Source organism: Triticum aestivum, chromosome 3B, assembly GCF_018294505.1.
Source record: "Triticum aestivum cultivar Chinese Spring chromosome 3B, IWGSC CS RefSeq v2.1, whole genome shotgun sequence".
NCBI classification, from domain to species: domain Eukaryota; kingdom Viridiplantae; phylum Streptophyta; class Magnoliopsida; order Poales; family Poaceae; genus Triticum; species Triticum aestivum.
The window spans coordinates 817399206-817423452 of record NC_057801.1 but is presented as its reverse complement, the minus strand read 5'-3'; positions in this window follow the sequence as shown (position 1 = coordinate 817423452).

The window sequence follows — 24247 nt, the reverse complement described above, 5'->3', positions numbered from 1 at the left end:
CGCCACCGACGCCAGGGTCGCGCCAAGTGCGCGTGTGAAGCTTCGGACAAGCAAGCGAGGCCGCGAGCAACGTGCCAAGTGCACTGTGGCCGCGTGACTGAAACTGTCGAAACTAAAAACTGAATTTAACTGAATTTCTGAAAGTGTAAGGAAAACAGTGCATGCAAGGTGTTCGACAGAATGATCCAGACATGTAGGGATTTTTCCTTGAGCTGATTTTTTGGTGGAGTGGCTTCTCATTGCTCAAATAGGCTGCCTGAATTTTGGTGGAATTTTTGGAGGAGTGTAGATATGAATTTCACCAAATTTGGCAAATCTGGTCCAAACTTGCAGAGACTGAATTTTGAAAATTTTGAAAAGAGGAGGAGTGGATCAAGATGGTTCTGAGTTATGGATGCTAAGGACAATCCAGGAGAATTGGTTTGAGGTCAAAACTCAAATGCAATAGGGCACTTGCTTTGAAAAGCTCTCAGGCTCCAAATAATTTTCAGAATTGAATTGAGGAGAAAAATAATTAGAATAAAAATCCAAAACCAGTTTGGATTAGTTGGGACAGAGAATTTAGGTTGATCACAAGTTGTAGGGGAGGTTTTGGAGGGGTTTTACCACATGGGCAAAAATGCCAAGTCATGGTGGTTCCAAGATATGAAAATCCCAAATTTCATGGAGTTTCTTTTTTTTTAAGAAAAAGATTAAACTCCCAAAATAATTTTGGGAGAGAACCAACAGAGAAGAAGTTTCAAAAGGTCAAACACCAAAGTTTGAAGCAAGAATAAAAACCTTGCCAAAGGAAAGAAAGTTTTTTTTAAGAGGAAGGTTTTCTGGAAAAATTTAAATGGCCTCTTTTCAAAAACCACAAAGTTTTTGCTGAAAACCAAAGTAAAAATTTTGGAGTGTCACACCAGTCTCTCTCACTTTAGTCGGATCGGATTCGATGAAAAGGGTCCTTATGAAGGGTAAATAGCAATTGGAATATCACGTTGTGGTTTTGGCGTAGGTAAGAAACGTTCTTGCTAGAAACCTATAGCAGCCACGTAAAAACTTGCAACAACAATTAGTGGACGTCTAACTTGTTTTTGCAGCATATGCCGTGTGATGTGATATGGCCAAGAAGGATGTGATGAATGAAATATATGTGATGTATGAGATTGATCATATTCTTGTAACAGGAATCACGACTTGCATGTCGATGAGTATGACAACTGGCAGGATCCACAGGAGTTGTCTTTAATTATTGTATGACCTGCGTGTCACTGAATAACGCCATGTAATTACTTTACTTCATTGCTAAACCGTTAGTTATAGTAGTAGAAGTAATCAGTTGGCGAGACAACTTCATGGAGACACGATGATGGAGATCATGATGATGGAGATCATGGTGTCATGCCGGTGACGATGATGATCATGGAGCCCCGAAGATGGAGATCAAAAGGAGCAAAATGATATTGGCCATATCATGTCACTATTTGATTGCATGTGACGTTTATCATGTTTATGCATCTTATTTGCTTAGAACGACGGTAGTAAATAAGATGATCCCTCATAATAATTTCAAGAAAGTGGTCCCCCTAACTGTGATAGATTCTAACGTTCACATACAACGGGTGTGATAGATTCTAACGTTCACATACAACGGGTGTAAGCCAAATTTACACACACGAAACACTTAGGTTGACTTGACGAGCCTCGCATGTACAGACATGGCCTCGGAACACAAGAGACCGAAAGGTCGAACATGAGTCGTATAGTGGATACGATCAACATGAAGATGTTCACCGATGATGACTAGTCCGTCTCACGTGATGATCGGACACGGCCTAGTTGACTCGGATCATGTATCACTTAGATAACTAAAGGGATGTCTATCTGAGTGGGAGTTCATAGAACTTAATTATCCTGAACATAGTCAAAAGGTCTTTGCAAATTATGTCGTAACTCGAGTTTTAGTTCTACTGTTTTAGATATGTTCCTAGAGAAAATTTAGTTGAAAGTTGATAGTAGCAATTATGCGGACTGGGTCCGTAAACTGAGGATTGTCCTCATCGCTGCGTAGAAGGCTTATGTCCTTAATGCACCGCTCGGTGTGCTGAACCTCGAACATCGTCTGTGGATGTTGTGAACATCTGACATACACGTTTTGATGACTACATGATAGTTCAGTAATGCTAGACGGTTTAGAATTGTGGCGCTGAAGACATTTTTGAAACGTCCCGGAACATATGAGATGTTCCAAGGGCTGAAATTGGGATTTCAAGATCGTGCCCATGTCAAGAGGTATGAGACCTCCGACGAGTTTCTTAGCCTGCAAACTAAGGGAGAAAAGCTCAATCATTGAGCATGTGCTCAGATTGTCTGAGTACTACAATCACTTGAATTGAGTGGGAGTTAATCTTCCAGATGAGATAGTGATGGTTCTCCATAGTCGCTACCACCAAGCTATTAGAGCTTCGTGATGAACTATAACATATCAGGGATAGACATGATGATCCTTGAGCAATTCGCGATGTTTGACACCGCGAAAGTAGAAATCAAGTAGGAGCATCAATTGTTCATGGTTAATGAAACCACTAGTTTCAAGAAGGTCAAGGGCAAGAAGGGATACTTCATGAAATGGCAAATCAGTTGCTGCTCTAGTGAAGAAACCCAAGGTCGAACTGAAACCCGAGACTAAGTGCTTCTGTAATGAGGGGAACAATCACTGAAGCAGAACTATCCTAGATACTTGGTAGATGAGAAGGCTGGCAAGGTCGACAGAAGTATATTGGATATACATTATATTAATGTGTACTTTACTAGTACTCCTAGTAGCACCATGGTAATAGATACCGGTTCAGAATAAATGGCTCAGAATAAACACAGACTAGCTAAAGGCGAGGTGACGATATGTGTTGGAAGTATTTCCAAGGTTGATGTGATCAAGCATCGCAGGCTCCCTCTACCATCGAGATTGGTGTTAAACCTAAATAATTGTTATTTGGTGTTTGCATTGAGCATAGACTTGATTGGATTATGTCTATCGCAATACGGTTATTCATTTAAGGAGAATAATGGTTACTCTGTTTATTTGAATAATCCCTTCAACGGTCTTGCACCTAAAATGAATGGTTTATAGAATCTCGATCGAAATGATACACATGTTCATGCAAAAAGATATAAGATAGTAATGATACCAGATACTTGTGGCACTGCCATTTGAGTCATATTGGTATAAAACGCATGAAGAAGCTCCATGTTGATGGATCTTTGGACTCACTTGTTTTTTAAAAGATTGAGACATGCAAACCATGTCTATTGGTATATACGCATGAAGAAACTCCATGCAGATGGATCGTTTGGGCTCACTTGATTTTGAATCACTTGAGTCATGCAAATCATACCACATGGGCAAGATGACTGAAAGGCCTCGTTTTCAGTGAAATGGAACAAGAAAGCAACTTGTTGGAAGTAATACATTTTGATGTGTGCAGTCCAATAAGTGCTGAGGCATGCAGTGGATGTCTTTATGTTCTTACTTCACAGATGATTTGAGTAGATGCTGAGTATATTTACTTGATGAAACACAAGTCTGAATTGTTGAAAGGTTCAAGTAATATCAGAGTGAAGTTGAAGATCATTGTGACAAGAGGATAAAATGTCTATGATATGATCATAGAGATGAATATCTGAGTTATGAGTTTGGTATACAATTAAGACATTGTGGAAATTGTTTCACAACTAATACCGCCTGGAACACCATAGTGTGATGGTGTGTGCGAACATCATAGATGCACCCTATTGGATATGGGGCATACCATGATGTCTCTTATCGAATTACCATTATCGTTTTTGGGTTAGGCATTAGAGACAACCGCATTCACTTCAAATAGGGCGCCACGTAATTCCGTTGAGATGACAGCGTATGAACTATGGTTTAGAGAAACCTAAGTTGTCGTTTCTTGAAAGTTTGGGGCTGCGACGCTTATGTGAAAAAATGTTTCATCCTGATAAGCATGAACCCAAAGCGGATAAATACATCTTCATAGGACACCCAAAACAGTTGGGTATACCTCCTAATTCAGACCCGGAAGCAAAAGTGATTGTTTCTAGAAGCGGGTCCTTTCTCGAGGAAAAGTTTCTCTCGAAAGAATTGAGTGGGAGGATGGTGGAGACTTGATGAGGTTATTGAACCATCACTTCAACCAGTGTGTAGCAGGGCACAGGAAGTTGTTCCTGTGGCACCTACACCAATTGAAGTGGAAGCTGATGATAGTGATCATGAAACTTCGGATCAAGTCACTACCGAACCTCGTAGGTCGACAAGGACGCGTACTGCTTCGGAGTGGTACGGTAATCCTGTCTTGGAGGTCATGTTGCTAGACAACAATGAACCTACGTGCTATGGAGAAGTGATGGTGGGCCCGGATTCCGATGAATGGCTCGAGGCCATAAAATCCGAGACAGGATCCATGTATGAAAACAAAGTGTAGACTTTGGCAGAAGTACTTAATGGTCATAAGGCTGTTGGGTACAAATGGATTTTAAAAGGAAGACGGACAATGATGGTAAGTGTCACCATTAAGATAGCTCGACTTGTCATTAAGATGTTTTCCGACAAGTTCAAGGAGTTGACTGCGATGAGACTTTCTCACTCGTAGTGATGCTAAAGAGTCCGTTGGAATTATATTAGCAGTTACTGCATGATTTATGAAATTTTGCAGATAGGATGTCAAAACATTGTTTCCTCGATGATATTCTTGAGGAAAGGTTGTATATGATACAACCAAAAGGTTTTGTCAATCCTAAAAGATGCTAACAAGTATGCAAAGCTCCAGCAATCCTTCTAAGGACTGGAGTAAGCATCTCGGAGTTGGAATATACGCTTTGATGAGATAATCAAAGATTTTGGGTTTATACAAAGCTTATGAGAAACTTGTATTTCCAAAGAAGTGAGTGGGAGCACTATAGAATTTCTGATGAGTATATGTTATTAACATATTGTTGATCAGAAATGATGTAGAATTTCGGGACAGCATATAGGGTTATTTGAAAAGTGTTTTTCAATGGAAAACCTGGATTAAGCTACTTGGACATTGAGCATCAAGATCTATAAGGATAGATCAAAAATGCTTAATAGTACTTTCAAATAAATAGATACCGTGACAAGATTTTGAAGGAGTTCAAAATAGATCGGCAAAGAAGGAGTTCTTGGCTGTGTTATAAGGTGTGAATATTGAGTAAGACTCAAGACATGACCACGGCAGAAGAGAGAGAAAGGACGAAGATCGTCCCCTATGCTTCAGACGTAGGCTCTATAGTATGCTATGTTATGTACCGCACCTGAAGTGTGCCTTGCCATGAGTCAGTCAAGGGGTACAAGAGTGATCCAAGAATGGATCACAGGACAGTGGTCAAACTTATCCTTAGTAACTAGTGGACTAAGGAATTTTCTCGATTATGGAGGTGGTAAAAGAGTTCGTCGTAAAGGGTTACGCTGATGCAAACTTTGACACTAATTCGGATTATTCTGAGTAGTAAACCGGATTCGTATAGTAGAACAGTTATTTGGAATAGCTCCAAATAGAGCGTGGTAGCTGCATTTAGGAGATGACATAGAGATTTGCAAAACACACACGGATCTGAAAGGTTCAGATCCGTTGACTAATAACCTCTCTCACAAGAGATATATGATCAAAACCCATGGGTGTTGATTCATTAGAATCACATAGTGATGTGAACTAGATTATTGACTCTAGTGCAAGTGGGAGACTGTTGGAAATATGCCCTAGAGGCAATAATAAAATGGTTATTATTGTATTTCCTTGGTCATGATAATTGTCTATTATTCATGCTATAATTGTATTGACCGGAAACCGCAATACATATGTGAATACATTGACCACAACATGTCCCTAGTGAGCCTCTAGTTGACTAGCTCGTTGATCAACAGATGGTCATGGTTTCCTGACAATGGACATTGGATGTCATTGATAACGGGATCACATCATTAGGAGAATGATGTGATGGACAAGACCCAATCCTAAGCATAGCACAAGATCGTGTAGTTCGTTTGCTGAACCTTTTCTAATGTCAAGTGTCATTTCCTTAGACCATGAGATTGTGTAACTCCCTGATACCGTAGGAGTGCTTTGGGTGTACCAAACGTCACAACGTAACTGGGTGACTATAAAGGTGCACTACAGGTATCTCCGAAAGTGTTTGTTGGGTTGGCACAAATAGAGACTGGGATTTGTCACTCCGTATGACGGAGAGGTATCTCTGGGCCCACTCGGTAATGCATCATCATAATGAGCTTGATGTGACTAAGTAGTTGGTCACGAGATCATGCATTACGGAACGATTAAAGTGACTTGCCGGTAACGAGATTGAACGAGGTATTGGGATACCGACGATCGAATCTCGGGCAAGTAACATACCAATTGACAAAGGGAATTGTATACGGGATTGCTTGAATCCTTGACATCGTGGTTCATCCGAAGAGATCATCATGGAACATGTGGGAGCCAACATGGGTATCCATATCCCGCTGTTGGTTATTGGCCGGAGAGATGTCTCGGTCATGTCTGCATGATTCCCGAACCCGTAGGGTCTACACACTTAAGGTTCGGTGACGCTAGAGTTGTTATGGGAATTGTATGTGGTTACCGAAAGTTGTTCGAAGTCTCGGATGAGATCCCGGACGTCACGAGGAGTTCCAGAATGGTCCGGAGTTAAGGATTTATATATGGGAAGTCCTATTTTTGGCCACCGGAAAATGATCGGGATTTTTCGGTATTGTACCGGGAAATTTCTAGAAGGTTCCGGAGTGGGGCCCACGTGCAAGGGGGGACCCACATGAACGTGGGTAGTGGGGGCAAGGCCCCACACCCCTGGTCAAGGCACACCTAGATCCCCCTTAGAAGGAATAAGATCATATCCCGAAGGGATAAGATCAAGATCCCTAAAAAGGGAGGATAACAATCGGTGGGGAAGGAAATGATGGGATTTCTTTCCTCCCACCTTTGCCAACGCCGTCGTGCTGCCGGAGCTCTCCCTCAACTTCTCCTCTCCCCTTGATGGATCAAGAAGGAGGAGACGTCCCCGGGCTGTACGTGTGTTGAACGCGGAGGCGCCGTTGTTTGGCGCTTAGATCGAAATCAACCACGATCGGAATCGCTACGAGTACGACTCCTTCATCCGCGTTCTTGTAACGCTTCCGCTTAGCGATCTTCAAGGGTATGAAGATGTACTCCCTCTCTCTCTTGTTGCTAAAATCTCCATAGAATGATCTTGGTGATGCGTAGATTATTTTGAATTTCTGCTACGTTCCCCAACAGTATGAACCATAGAGAAGTTGGAATACAGTAGGTTTAACACCAATATAAATAAAGAATGAGTTCATTACAGTACCTTAAAGTGGTAGTTTGCTTTATTACACTAACGGATCTCACAAAGTTTTTGTTAAGTTTTTGTGGATGAAGCGTTCGAAGAACGAGGAGTTACCGATGTGAGAAGAATAAAGAGAGGCAAGAGTTCAAGCTTGGGGATTCCCAAGACATCCCAAGTAAATATTTCAAAGGATACTCCAGCATCTAAGCTTGGGGATGCCCCGGTTGGCATCCCATCTTTCTTCTTCAACAAATAGCGGTATACCTTGGTTTTTGTTTTGTTCACATGATTTGTGTCATTTGTGTTTTTATTTTTATTTAAGAACCATGCTAGTACGATATAGCCCTTCATTTATTTATAGAATACTTCATGTGCTTCACTTATATCTTTGAAGTATGATCTTATAGAATTGCTCTTTGTGCTTCACTTAAATCATTTGAGTATGGTTTTATAGAATGCTTCATGTGCTTCACTTATATATTTTGAGCTTGGATATTGGTTCACTACTAGAAAAACCCCTACTAATGGCGCACCTAGTATGGCTATTAATGGCGCATCTGTGGTGCGCCATTAATAGCACGCCATTAGTAATTTTTACTAATGGCGCACCACCTGGTGCGCCATTAGTATCTGGTATACTAATGGCGCACCTCGGGTGCGCCATTAGTATAGGCCAGGGTGCGCCATTAGTATGCCTCCCAGGGGCCATGTATACCCAGGTGCTTTGGCATACTAATGGCGCACCACCTCCGGATGCGCCATTAGTAACCGCGGCATACTAATGGCACACTGCCCAGTGATGCGCCATTAGTATGCACTGTCATACTAATGGCGCACTGTCATGTGATGCGCCATTAGTATGAATATTAGGTTTTTTTTATTTTTTTATTTTCTGTTTTTTGCACAGGTTACAAAATGTATAATTTGACAAAATATAGACAGCACACATCAACAACAGATTCATCAAATACAATAGAAGATTAGTCTTTGAATACAATTCATCATATTAGTCTCCGAATACAATTCATCATATTAGTCTCCGAATTGAAAAGACCAAACAAAGATAGAACATTATATTACAAGTCTCGAGACCGCGAGTAGCGAGTCTGTCTTCACATTACAAGTCAATATCGATCATCTAAACTACCATCACATAGAAGAGAGCTGCGGTCATCACGATGAGCATCATCACGATGAAACTCGTCTTCATCCGGTTCCTCCAACGCTCCCTCCCCTCTCCCGCTAGATAGCAGGCGTATCTAGATTCGGCCTCGACCCTAGTGGTGTACCCTTTGTAACTGTTACCGCTGAATTGGTGAACCTGTCTCCGACACTCCTCCCAGTCATCGTAGACTCCGGGAACCTTACCCTTGTACATGACATACGTCGGCATCACTATGCACTAGCCAAACGAAACGTTAGTACCAATTCACAGACAATACATAAGCAATATATAAGTATGCAACAGAACGATCGGAAGAGAAAAGCAAGACATTAATAGCATCGATTACATCTAAGTTGAACGACTCTCGAAACCAAAGAGACATACTACAAGTTCATTAAAGTTTAATTACAACATGAGCCAATCGATGTTTCAGAACTAGACAACTCGACTCAAGGGATCGGAGTGTGGATGAAGCCGCCGTCTATCGTGGGAGTCATGAAAGAACGGGCGTTGTCATCCTGCATTTGTAGCATTGTGTCGATGTCACTGTTGGACGGTTGATTTCTGAGGTAGAACTGCCCCGAGGTACGAAGGACATCTTGATGGATGATTTCCGCAAACTCCGACTGGATGCGAAAGAATTCTTGTCGGAGGTCCGCGTCCTGGATTGCCGACACGCTCGCGGCCCAATCTTTGAGTTTACTCGGTAGCAGAAGTTGATGATGGTGCCGTACGATCGCCCGCATGTGATGGATGGCGTAGTAGGCACCCTTCTGACCGCCAGGCGGCTGCTTGACGCAGCAGAACATCATATTGTGGGAGAACACGTGCTTGCCGTACTTACGAATAGGCCTGGTGAAGGTGCCTCTAGATTGGGCGTAGCCGGGGAGAACATCATCAAGAACCTTCTTGACATTTGTGTAGTCTACGTTCGACTGACGGTCCGGGTCGAAATACGTGGCCATGGAATATTTGGGGCTTAGGAGGATGAGTGTGCAACGTGTGTCACTGCAGAAAACACGGAATGTTAAAAGAAAAACGATCGAAATGTAAGAATTCATATGTTACGGGCCGGTTGAGGGGAGGACTTACTCGGGAAAGTAAGGCACGAGGAAGTTATCCTTATCTTGGTTTGCCAGAATGATGCCTTCGAGGTAAGAACTCGCGACTTGCCGGTCCCCAGCGCTGCCCAAGATCTTGGCACGCATGTAGAAGGGGTCAACTATCACGATGTCCGGGGTCTTGTCGCGAATGATCCGCATCTCCATACTCAGCGAAAATAGCCGAACGAAGGTGTAGTGCAGCGGATGAAGGTTCAACATAGCGTGGATGTCATCAAAACGCAGGACGATCGTACGCCCGATGGAGTTATCCACAAAGCCCTTGCCCTCTGGCACCTTGGCCGTGAAAACCGGGTATGCCACATCCTTCTCTCTGAGACGCCGCTTCTCCAAAGCAAGAACACTGTCATGCAGACTCCGCATAGCACCGGTTGCAGCATTGAGCATATTTGTCGGTAGCATCGCCCTACCCGCCACATGCACCCTCCTCGAGATATCCTGCGGTGAAGGTGGCCCGTCCTGAGCACGGATCGTACTCGGTGCCGGCTGGCTCGCACCCTTCTTAGTCTTTCTTTTGCGTGCCTTCTTCTTCTCCTGTAATGGGACCGAGTTCTGCTCACAGACCGCCTTCTTGAGTGTGTTGGGGCTGATAATATTTCGCACCTCGCCTATCTGAGGCTCGGTGAAGTCGGCAGCTGGAGGCGTCTCCTGAGAGCTGAATGCGAGACGGCGCCTGTTGCAACTTGGCTTCTCCGCGGTACGAGCTAGATCGCACACGTCTTTTGTTGGGTTTGGTTCTTGAGAAGGAGGCCCCATGAAGTCGCCATCGTACCCATGCTCGGCAAAGTACTGATCGACATTGCCAAATGTATCATCGTCGTCGTCGTCGTCGTTCTGATCCTGTGCCATATGCATGTTTGGATCCAGTGGCATAGGGATGTCCGGCACCGTTACGGCGGTCTTGCCATGGGGCCGACTTGGCGCCGGCACGACTGGCGGTGTTGTCTTTGGGGTGGTGTCCCCCGCCCCCAAACGAATCTGGCTCTTCGGCCAAAGTAGGGGCCAGCTCAGGCAGGCGCAGAGGGTCATCACGTCTTCATCGTCGGCCCCGACGGGTCGAATCGGAGGTAACAAGTCGTTGCAGCCTGGCAGCACCCGAACCAGTTGAACCCTAAACAAGTTGGATGGCATCTGGGTACCGTGGAACAAGGGGTTGCTCGGTTGAACGATTTTGTACTTGGCGACATCGACCAACTCGTTGTTCACGAAGTGGAGGAGAGTGCACGGAACGTCGGCGGCGCCCTGCGAAAACATGTAGGGCGTCAGGGATGCCCAGTCAAAGGCAAGGAGATGAAGTCCTCGGCCGAGAGAGGCTTAATTAGTTACCGTGATTATGGCATCGAGCTCGGCTAATGTCGAGGCACCGCCAACGGCGGGCGTGCAGTTGACGGAGGGGCCGCTTGCTAAAGAGGTGCCGGTCGGTGTACATCCGGGTGCATTAAGCTCCCGTGCCGGCGTCGGAGACACCAATGCCGCCTCCGCTGGAGGCACCAACGGCCCCGCCATCGCATTATGCGAGTTGCTGGCTGTGAAGCTAGGAATCGGGGGCGGCCCCTGTTGGCCGCCCGCAATCCACGCACTCAACCCCGAGATCAAGGTAGGCACAAGGGCGGTGATCGTCGCTCCGAGTCGTTGTTCCACTTGCTCTTGGACAATCTCCGGAATCCGCGCCACCTGTGCCTTGAGTTCTTGAACCTCTCGAGCCTGGCTTTCCGAGCTGGTCTTTTTCTCCTTCCGCACACCAGCGGTATAGTATAACCCCCATTTTGTCGACAAGCCTTTGCCGGCCACACGACCAGCTGATGTCGGCTTACTGAGCTTATCCTTGTTCTTCATTACATTCAACCCCCTATTTAGAGTGGTGTCCCAAGGGTTGCTCTTAGTCGACCCCGCGCTACTGCTTTCAGTCGCCTGCGGAAGGAATGTGAACCATTTAGAAATTTGGCTTCATTAATTAGAATGCAACCATATGGAGCTAATTACGCGAGGGTGTATTCCTTACCAGAACAAGCTCAAGCTGCCTGGTCTTTGGATCCGTGGTAAGCTCCTTTGTTTTTGGGTCCTTCTTGTACCGGGCCCTGACAAAGTTCCTGGTCTGCTTGTCACTGTATGTATCGAAGAGGGGCGGTAGGCCTTGCTCGGCACGGTCCGCCTCCTCCTTGTCCCATATAGGCTCCGCCACTCTGGAACCGCCGGGACCGAGTGTGTGTTCCCCTATGTTTAGCTCCCGCATTTGTTTCCCCCACTCACTTGATTGGGAGCTTGCGGTGCTCGAGCAATTGATCTTGAAGTCGTTGTAGTCATCTTCAGTGATCGAAGGATTTTTCTCCTTGATCTTCTGATAACTCTCACCTTTCTCAATCATTCTCTTCACATTGCTTTTCCAAGTAGACAGGGCCTTGCTCATCTTCGTGAGGGCAGCATTGTTCACTTTATTCCCTTTGAGACTTGTGTTTTCAAATTCAGCGGGGAACTTGTATCGTTCGTGCAGCTTCGTGAAGAGGAGGTTGCGCAAATTCCCTCGGTCAGGATGCCTCAGGTTCTCGGTGTTGATCGAGACGGTGCTCCGGACAATGCACCCGAGCTGAAGCGAGTACCCCTTGACTATTCGTTCGGGCGCCGTTGGATTCCCGTTGGAGTCCACTTCAGTAACTTCCTCCTTGAGGGTGCGGAGCACCATCGGGCGCCGGTCCTTCCGTTGCCTCTTCGGTTGGCTTCCATCTGTGCGTGCGCCGCCATCATCAGTGGTGGCATACTCGGCGGCACCATCAGTGGTGGCATCAGTGTGGTCATCCTCGGCGGCACCATCCGTGGTCTCAGGATCGGTGGGGAAGGCGGCGGCCTCATACAAGTGAGGTTGTTCCTCCATCTCCTGGGATAGCTCCCAGAATGCCTTGCCGCCCGAACCCCCGGCCTCATCGTTGTGGGCCATGTTTCTCTCTAAATAGAAACAAAGTTTGGTCAAAAAGTTGGTTATTGTCAAGGAACAAGATCATGGTCTCATCATTTAGGGTTTGTCGACACCGAGGCATCCTAAAATCTAAGCTTTTATCATTGAGGGTTTTTCGACGCCAAGGCACCCTAAAAGCCTAACCTTTCATCATTTCGGTTTTTATCGACACCGAGGCACCCTAAAAGCCATGCATTAGTCACAAGTACGCCGGGGCACTTGATCCTACTTAATTAACTACTAAGATACCCCGGCCCTCTTTGGCACCGTGCCAGAGCGGGCCATCATCACCGGAGGCCATCGAGGAGGATCCCGGAGGGGCCATCATCGCCATCAAGGCCAATGACCAGAGGGAGAACTTCTCCCCATCTAGGGGGAGGCCATGGAGGAGGAAGCACAAGGGGGAGAACCTCTCCTCCTCTCTCTCGGTGGCGCCGGAGTGCCATCGGGAGCGGAATCATCGCCGCGGTGATCGTCTTCATCAACATCACCATCATCATCACCATCCTCATCTCTTTTATGCGGTCCACTTTCCCGCACCCCGTTGTAATCCCTACTTGAACATGGTGTTTTATGCCACATATTATGATCCAATGATGTGTTCCATCCTATGATGTTTTGAGTAGATATCTTTTGTCTTTGGGTTGTTTGATGATCAAGATTGGTACGAGTTGTATGTTTCATTTTGGTGCTGTGCTGTGGTGCCCTTCGTGTCGCGCAAGCGTGGGGGATTCCCGCTATAGGGTGTTGCAATATGTCCATGGTTTACTTATTGTCTGCGTTGCTTGAGTGATAGAAGCATAAACACGAATAAGTGGGTCATGGCATATGGGAATAAAGGGGACTTCATATGTTAATGCTATGGTTGGGTTTTACCTTAATGATCTTTAGTAGTTGCGGATGCTTGCAAGAGTTCCAATCATAAGTGCATATGATCCAAGAAGAGAAAGTATGTTAGCTTATGCCTCTCCCTCATATGAAATTGCAATGACGACTACCGGTCTTGTTAATGATTTCCTAGGATAATTCCGCACACCAACCCATCATTATTCCACACTCGCTATTTATAATATTTAGTAATATATTCTAATTTTATGATAACAACACCTACTTTTATGTTTTAGCTCTCCGATATCATGCAAAGTTATCCTCTTCATACCCACAACATAGTTTTATTTCTCGTTTCTAGTTGGAAGCAAACATTCGGTGTATTGAAAGTCGTATCAGTGGCAGATAGGACTTGAGAGAATATAGTTCTTACCTTTAGCTCCTTTTGGGTTCGACACTCCATACTTATCACTTCCAGCTTTGGAAATTGCTACAATGATTCCCTGAACTTGGGGATTATCAATGATTAGATGCCTCGCTAGCGTGCATCCGTTTAGTCCGGGTCGCATACTGCTTAAAGGCAGCGTGCTCCAGATGAGTTTTCTAGGCCTTCCATGTGCATTCCATTGCACAGTACTTTTGTACTACTTGTGATAGTTCCGTGAAGCTCTTTAGGTGACGACATTCGAGGGTGTTCCATATTCCCTCGTTGGTACAATTGCGATGGAAGACCGAGACTACATCGTCATCGCAGCAATCTTTGATCTTGCTTTTAACAAGTAAGAATCTGGCCCAAAAGTGATGGACCGTTTCCTGAGGTTGCAGTCGTACATACATCAGGTCATATATGTCTAGAGTGCCTGAGATGCTTGGAGAGTATTGATTGTGTAGGGTGGGTGGGTTAAAATTTGAATCCCAACCCACACATGTGCTTGGTGTCGTGGTTCTAAGTCTGACAGTAGTGTAGGGGGTAGGTATGGAGAGGCACGATCCTAGCTATGGAGTAGTTGTATACACAAGGGGTTTACGAGTTCAGGCCCTTCTCGAAGGAAGTAACAGCCCTACGTCTCGGATCCCAGAGGCGGTCGACTGGTATTACGTGTGTATGAGTTACAGGGGTGCGAACCCTTTACACTGAGGAGGGGGGTGGCTTATATAGAGTCCGCCAGACCCCTCCGGCCCTCAGTTATGCAGGGTTTAAGATACATTAAGATCGGGCATTATTGGTAACGCTACAAATAAAGCGCTATGATGACCATAAAAGCTACTTAATGACCGACCGTTTGCGTGCAGAGTGACTTTAGGTCTCCTGGCTGTCGAGTGGATGGCTTCATGGTCGAGTGTCTTTGAGTCCGTCGAGTGGAACGTTTCCAGGTCGATTGAAAGGTGATTTCTTCTAGAGATGTCTTAGGGGAGGGTATCTTGGACAGGTCCATGACCCTACCCTGGGTACATAGCTTCATCATTAGCCCCCGAATGGATCGAGGTTTGAGTGGGGAAGGAGTTGAACACACTTCTGACCCATTTTCGTGCTATGAGTATGTCTTGTTCTAGATCAATGAACTTTAGGTGACAGCACCAACTTCTTTTTCAGTCACCTTGATCCATTCTTTGTATCTGTCGAGTGAAGTTTTTTACTTGGAGAACTGCGAATGGCAGAGCGGCGGAGATCTTTTGTCTGAAGAGTTGTTCTGCATCTCGTGGATTTAGCGGGATTCGTATTTCGGGAAGCGCGCGGGGCGGAGGAGGCTGTAGTAATCGGATGGGATAAGGTAGGGACGCCTCGATCTCCGCACCACCTTTTTCGCCACATATCGCGCACGTGACTGTTGCGTGATTTGACAGGATCGCCCGGGCCTACAAGTTAGTCACTCGGAAGTAACCTCATATAAGGCGCCGGACGGGGGTTTTTGAACAGTGCGTTCTCATTTCCTCCTCTCTTCTCCAGACTTATCCACCGCATACGTTTCCATCTTAGTGCAGCTGCCCCGTGCGCATCTCGCTGACGACGATGGTGAAAGAGAAGACGGCGGCCCTGGAGCGGGCGAAGAAAGCGACGGCGAAGGCGAAGGGAAGGGTGATCAGTCGAGGCGGATCTTCATCGAGGGTCGGCCTACCACAGGGCTGGATCCAGGGCGACTGGATCCGCTCGACGATTCGTCAAGCAGATCTTGACGACCTGGCCGATGGAGGACCGATCCCCCATGGATCGGCGCGGCTCCCGGGGAAGGAGTCTGAGCCGCAGCCTCAGGAGGGTGAGTGCGTTCTCTTGGACACCCATGTCGACCGTGGGTTTTCTTTGCCGCCTCACCCTTTCTTTCAGAGATTTCTGAATTTCTTTGGGGCACAACTCCACCACTTCACACCCAACACCATCATGTACCTCGCTGCTTTCGTGTCTTTGTGCGAGAATTTCTTGGGTTGTCGGCCTCATTGGGGTCTTTTCAAGCACATCTTCACATGTCGCTCCCAGACGGTGAAAAAGGCCAATCCGAGTGACGAGAGAACACAAGTGATTCAGATGTGTGGGGGTCTTGGGGTTCAAATGAAGGGGAAAAGCTCTTTTCCGGCCATGATCCTACCCGACTCGGTCCGTGGATGGCAGTCGACCTGGTTCTACTGCAAAGACCAGCCGACGCCAGGGCAGTCGACCGGACTCCCTCCTTTCCCATGGAATGAGTGAGGAAGCCTTCCTCTTTGAAGGTGATCCCGGAAGAGAAGGCGCAGGTTAAGGTGCTGGTCGAGCGTGTCGTCCATTTTATCCGTGATGGGGTGACCAGCATGGACCTCTTGGAGGTCTTCCTCCTCCGACGCATCCAGCCGCTTCAAGCTTGAGACCATCCGATGTGGTTGTATTCTGGCACTGAGGACACCACTCGGATCCACCCGGAGGAGATTCACGATGCCATGCTGGAGAGGTGGTTGGCGAGCATCACAGGGAACAAAGACAACCCCCGAGGAGCCAGGAGGATTCCTCCACTCGACAAATCATACAAAGTAGACAAGGTCCAATTCTGCATCTCTGACTGTGATCCTGCTTTCTTTATTCTGTTTGCTTAAAATCTGTCGACTGACTTTTGTCTTATTTGTTGTCTTCTAGGCCACGAGTGAGATGTACTCGATGCCCAACGGGGCGCAAGAACAGGCCGAGGAGGGAGAGGCAAGCGGAGGTGAAAGTGAGGAGGAGTGGCAAGCTGATGGTGAGGGGGAAGAGGATGACGACGGCTCCAGCGAAGAGGAGGAGGAGGAAGTCGATCCTCCTCGCACGGAAAGGCGATCCAAGATCACCCACGACCCTGTGAGCAAGCGCGGCAAAGCGATTGCTCCCATTGGGCAATCGTCAAAGCGCTCTCAGGCGGCTTCTCCGGCGCTGACTGAAAAAGCGCTGAAGCATCCACGAGCGACGCCATCAAAGCCGCCGAAGGCCTTGCCCAAGATGAGAATGGCCATTCCCACCATTTCCGGGTAACAACAGAACTTGTGTCTTCTCGTTTAGCACGGACGAACTCTTGGTCGACTCATTGATTATCCGACTAGTTTCTGAAATCTGCAGTGCTGCTACCTCCGAGACCTCCGCCAAGAACAAAGACCAGGAAATGGAAGACGCTGCCACCTCCAACCTTGGTACGCTCTCTGTAGTTTCACTTTTGGTCGATTGGATTTTCGATTTCAACTTTGGATTTTTCCTGTAGTTCCTCCTCATGTCATCGACCTCCCTGATGATGAGGACGAGGCGCCACTGAAGTCGAGGAGGAATAGAAAGGTGCCGGCTGGCAAGACTACTCAGACTGCATCAGTGTTGGGGAATGTAGTAATTTCAAAAAAATTCCTACGCACACGCAAGATCATGGTGATGGTATAGCAACGAGAGGGGAGTGTGTTATCCACGTACCCTCATAGACCGTAAGAGGAAGCGTTATGACAACGCGGTTGATGTAGTCGTATGTCTTCATGATCCGACCGATCCAAGTACCGAACGTACGGCACCTCCGTGTTCAGCACACGTTCAGCTCGATGACGTTCCCCGGGCTCCAATCCAGCAAAGCGTCGGGGATGAGTTCCGTCAGCACGACGGCGTGGTGACGATGATGATGTTCTTCCGGCGCAGGGCTTCGCCTAAACTCCGCGACGATATGACCGAGGTGGAATATGGTGGAGGGGGGCACCGCACGCGGCTAAGGAACGATCCGTAGATCAACTTGTGTGTCATGGGGTGCCCCCCTACCCCCGTATATAAAGGAGCCAAGGGGGAGGGGTTGGCCGGCCAAGGAGGGCGCGCCAAGGGGAGTCCTACTCCCACCGGGAGTAGGACTCCTTCTTTCCTAGTCCAACTAGGAGAAGGGGGGTAAGGAGGGGAGTGGAGAAGGAAGGGAGAGGGGGGCCGCGCCCCAAACCCTTTGTCCAATTTGGACTGGGCTTGGGAGGGGCGCGCACCACCTCCTGGCTCCTTCCCACTAAGGCCCATTAAGGCCCAATACTCTTCCCCGTATTCCTGTAACTCCCCGGTACTCCGAAAAATACCCGAATCACTCGGAACCTTTCCGAACTACGAATATAGTCGTCCAATATATTGATCTTTACGTCTCGACCATTTTGAGACTCCTCGTCATGTCCCCGATCTCATCCGGGACTCCGAACTCTTTCAGTACATCAAAACTCATAAACTCATAATATAACTGTCATCGAAACCTTAAGCGTGCGGACCCTACGGGTTCGAGAACTATGTAGACATGACCTAGAACTATTCTCGGTCAATAACCAATAGCGGAACCTGGATGCTCATATTGGCTCCTACATATTCTACGAAGATCTTTATCGGTCAAACCGCATAACAACATACGTTGTTCCCTTTGTCATCGGCATGTTACTTGCCCGAGATTCGATCGTCGGTATTTAATACCTAATTCAATCTCGTTACCAGCAAGTCTCTTTACTCATTACGTAATGCATCATTCCGTAACTAACTCATTAGCTACATTGCTTGCAAGGCTTATAGTGATGTGCATTACCAAGAGGGCCCAGAGATACCTCTCCGACAATCGGAGTGATAAAACCTAATCTCGAAATACGCCAACCCAACATGTACCTTTGGAGACACCTGTAGTACTCTTTTATAATCACCCAGTTACGTTGTGACGTTTGGTAGCACCCAAAGTGTTCCTCCGGTAAACGGGAGTTGCATAATCTCATAGTTACAGGAACATGTATAAGTCATGAAGAAAGCAATAGAACCATACTAAACGATCAAGTGCTAAGCTAACGAAATGGGTCAAGTCAATCACATCATTCTCCCAATGATGTGATCCCATTAATCAAATGACAACTCTTTTGTCCATGGCTAGGAAACATAACCATGTTTGATAAACGAGCTAGTCAAGTAGAGGCATACTAGTGACACTATGTTTGTCTATGTATTCACACATGTATTATGTTTCCGGTTAATACAATTCTAGCATGAATAATAAACATTTATCATGATATAAGGAAATAAATAATAACTTTATTATTGCCTCTAGGGCATATTTCCTTCAGTCTCCCACTTGCACCAGAGTCAATAATCTAGTTCACATCATTATGTGATTTAACACCAATATTCATATCTGTATATGATTAACACCCATAGTTCACATCGTCATGTGATCAACACCCAAAAGGTTTACTAGAGTCAATAATCTAGTTCACATCGCTATGTGATTAACACCCAAAGAGTACTAAGGTATGATCATGATTTGCTCGTGAGAGAAATTTAGTCTACGGGTCTGTCACATTCAGAGCCGTATGTGTTTTGCAAATATTCTATGTCTACAATGCTCTGCATGGAGCTACTCTAGCTAATCGCTCCCACTTTCAATATGTATCCAGATTGAGACTTAGACTCATCTGGATCGGTGTAAAAGCTTGCACCGATGTAACTTTTTACGACGGGCTCTTTTATCACGTCCATAATCGAGAAGTATTTCCTTGGTCCTCACTAAGGATATTCTTGACCGCTGTCCAGTGCTCTACTATTAGATCAAAATTGTATTCCTTTGCCAAACACAGAGCAAGGTATACAATAGGTCTGGTTCATAGCATACTTTATAGAACCTATGACTGACGCATAGGGAATGACTTTTCATTCTCTTTCTATTTTCTGCCATGGTCGGGTCTTGAGTCTTACTCAACTTCACACCTTGCAACACAGGCAAGAACTCTTTCTTTGACTGTTCCATTTTGAACTACTTCAAAAAAATTATCAAGGTATGTACTCATTGAAAAACTTATCAAGCGTCTTGATCTATCTATATAGATCTTGATGCTCAATGTGTAAGCAGCTTCACCGAGGTCTTTTTTGAAAAACTTCTTTCAAGTATCCTTTATGCTTTCCAGAAAATTCTACATCATTTCCAATTAATAATATGTCATTCACATATACTTATCAGAAATGTTACAGTGCTCCCACTCACTTTCTTGTAAATACAGGTCTTTCCAAAAGTCTGTATAAAACCATATGCTTTGATCAACTCATCAAAGCGTATATTACAACTCTGAGATGCTTGCACCAGTCCATTGATGGATTCCTGGAGCTTGCACACTTTGTTAGCATCTTTAGGATTGACAAAAACTTTCTGGTTACATCATATACAACTCTTCTTTAATAAATCCATTAAGGAATGCAGTTTTCACATCCATTTGCCAGATTTCATAAAATGTGGCAATTGCTAACATGATTCAGACAGACTTAAGCTTCGATACGCGTGAGAAAATCTCATCGTATTCAATACTTTGAACTTGTTGAAAACCTTTCGCAACAAGTCGAGCTTAGTAGATAGTAACACTACTATCAGTGTCCATCTTCCTCTTGAAGATCCATTTATTTAACATAGCTTGCTGATCATCGAGCAAGTCAATCAAAGTCCATACTTTGTTCTCATACATGGATCATATCTCAGATTTTATGGCCTCAAGCCATTTCGTGGAATCCGGGCTCATCATCGCTTCCTCATAGTTCATAGGTTCATCATGGTCTAGTAACATGACTTCCAGAACAGGATTACCATACCATTCTGGTGCGGACCCTACTCTGGAAGACCTACGAGTTTCTGTAGTAACTTGATCCGAAGTTTCATGATCATCATCATTAACTTCCTCACTAATCGGTGTAGGCATCACTAGAACTGATTTATGTGATGAGCTACTTTCCAATTTGGAAGAAGGTACAATTACCTTATCAAGTTCTACTTTCCTCCCACTCACTTCTTTCGAGAGAAACTCCTTTTCTAGAAAAGATCCATCTTAGCAACGAATAACTTGCCTTCGAATCTGGGATAGAAGGTGTACCCAATAGTTACCTTTGGGTATTCTATGAAGACGCACTTCTCCGATTTGGGTTCGAGCTTATCAGGTTGAAACTTTTTCACACAAGCATCGCAGCCCCAAACTTTTAAGAAACGATAGCTTAGGTTTATTACTAAACCAGAGTTCATACGGTGTCGTCTCAACGGATTTAGATGGTGCCCTATTTAACATGAATGCAGCTGTCTCTAATGCATAACCCCAAAACGATAGTGGTAAACCGATAAGAGACATCATAGATCGCACCATATCTAGTAAAGTACGATTATGACGTTCGGACACACCATTACATTGTGGTGTTCCAGATGGCATGAGTTGCGAAACTATTTCACATTGTTTCAAATGAAGACCAAACTCATAACTCAAATATTCGTCTCCACGATCAGATCGTAGAAACTTTATTTTTCTTGTTATGATGATTTTTCCACTTCACTCTGAAATTCTTTGAACTTTTCAATTATTTCAGACTTATGTTTCATTAAGTAGATATACACATATCTGCTCAAATCATCTGTGAAGGTTAGAAAATAACGATACTTGCCACGAGCCTTAACACTCATCGGATCGCATACATCGGTATGTATTATTTTCAATAAGTCAGTAGCTCGTTCCATTGTTCCGGAGAACAGAGTTTTAGTCATCTTGCCCAAAAGGCACGGTTCGCAAGCATCAAATGATTCATAACCAAGTGATTCCAAAAATCCATCTTTATGGAGTTTCTTCATGCGCTTTACACCGATATGACCCAAACGGCAGTGCCACAAATAAGTTGCTCTATCATTATTAACTTTGCATCTTTTGGCATCAATATTATGAATATGTGTATCACTACGATCGAGATCCAACAAACTATTTTCATTGTGTGTATGACCATCGAAGGTTTTATTCATGTAAACAGAACAACAATTATTCTTGGACTTTAAATGAATAACCGTATTGCAATAAACATGATCAAATCATATTCATGCTCAACACAAACGCCAAATAACATTTATTTAGGTTCAACACTAATCCCGAAAGTATAGGGAGTGTGCAATGATGATCATATCAATCTTGGAACTACTTCCAACACACATCGTCACTTCACCCTCAACTAGTTTCTGTTAATTCTGAAACTCCTGTTTCGAGTTACTAATCTTAGCAACCGAACAAGTATCAAATACTCAGGGGGTTACTATAAACACTAGTAAGGCACACATCAGTAACCTGTATATCAAATATACCCTTGTTTACTTTGCCATCCTTATCCACCAAATATTACGGGCATTTCCGCTTCTAGTGACCATTTACTTTGCAGTATAATCACTCAGTTTCAGGCTTTGGTCAGCTTTGGGCTTCTTCGCAGGTACATATCAATAACCTGTATATCAAATATACCCTTGTTCAGTTTGCCATCCTTCTTATTCACCAAATATTCAGGGTATTTCCGTTTCTAGTGACCATTTCCTTTGCAGTGTAAGCACTCAGTTTCAGGCTTTGGTTCGCTTTGGGCTTCTTCATGGGAGTGACAACTTGCTTGTCATTCTACTTGAAGTTCCCCTTTCTTTCCCTTTGCCCTTTTCTTGAAACTAGTGATCTTGTCAACCATCAACACTTGATGCTCTTTCTTGATTTCTACCTTCGTCGATTTCAACATCACGAAGAGCTCGGGAATCGTTTTCGTCATCCCTTGCATACTATAGTTCATCACAAAGTTCTACTAACTTGGTGATGGTGACTAGAGAACTCTGTCAATCACTATCTTATCTGGAAGATTAACTCCCACTTGATTCAAGCGATTGTAGTACCCAGACAATCTGAGCACATGCTCACTAGTTGAGCGATTCTCCTCCATCTTTTAGCCATAGAACTTGTTGGAGACTTCATATCTCTCAAGTCGGGTATTTGCTTGAAATATTAACTTCAACTCCTGGAACATCTCATATGGTCCATGACGTTCAAAACGTCTTTGAAGTCCCGATTCTAAGCCGTTAAGCATGGTGCACTAAACTATCAAGTAGTCATCATATTGAGCTAGCCAAACGTTCATAACGTCTGCATCTGCTCCTGCAATAGGTCTGTCACCTAGCGGTGCATTAAGGACATAATTCTTCTGTGCAGCAATGAGGATAAACCTCAGATCACGGATCCAATCCGCATCATTGCTACTAACATCTTTCAATACAATTTTCTCTAGGAACATATCAAAATAAACATATGAAAGCAACAACGCAAGCTATTGATCTACAACATAATTTGCAAAATACTACCAGGACTAAGTTCATGATAAATTTAAGTTCAATTAATCATATTACTTAAGAACTCCCACTTAGATAGACATCCCTCTAATCCTCTAAGTGATTACGTGATCCAAATCAACTAAACCATGTCCGATCATCACGTGAGATGGAGTAGTTTCAATGGTGAACATCACTATGTTGATCATATCTACTATATGATTCACGCTCGACCTTTCGGTCTCCGTGTTCCGAGACCATATCTGTATATGCTAGGCTCGTCAAGTTTAACCTGAGTATTCCGCGTGTGCAACTGTTTTGCACCCGTTGTATTTGAACGTAGAGCCTATCACACCCGATCATCACGTGGTGTCTCAGCACAAAGAACTTTCGCAATGGTGTATACTCAGGGAGAACACTTCTTGATAATTTAGTGAGAGATCATCTTAAAATGCTACCGTCAATCAAAGCAAGATAAGATGCATAAAGGATAAACATCACATGCAATCAATATAAGTGATATGATATGGCCATCATCATCTTGTGCTTGTGATCTCCATCTCCGAAGCACCGTCGTGATCACCATCGTCACCGGCGCGACACCTTGATCTCCATTGTAGCATCGTTGTCGTTACGCCATCTATTGCTTCTACAACTATCGCTACCGCTTAGTGATAAAGTATAGCAATTACAGGGCGTTTGCATTTCATACAATAAAGCGACAACCATATGGCTCCTGCCAGTTGCCGATAACTTCGGTTACAAAACACGATCATCTCATACAATAAAATATAGCATCATGTCTTGACCATATCACATCACAAGATGCCCTGCAAAAACAAGTTAGACGTCCTCTACTTTGTTGTTGCCAATTTTACGTGGCTGCTACGGGCTTTAGCAAGAACCGTTCTTACCTACGCATCAAAACCACAACGATAGTTCGTCAAGTTAATGCTGTTTTAACCTTCGCAAGGACCGGGCGTAGCCACACTTCATTCAGCTAAAGTGAGAGAGACACACACCCGCCAGTCACCTTTAAGCACAAGTGCTCGTAATGGTGAAACCACTCTCGCGTAAGCGTACGCGTAATGTCGGTCCGGGCCGCTTCATCTCACAATACCACTGAGCAAAAGTATGACATGCTGGTAAGCAGTATGACTTGTATCGCCCACAACTCACTTGTGTTCTACTCGTGCATATAACATCAACGCATAAAACCTGGCTCTGATACCACTGTTGGGGAACGTAGTAATTTCAAAAAAAATCC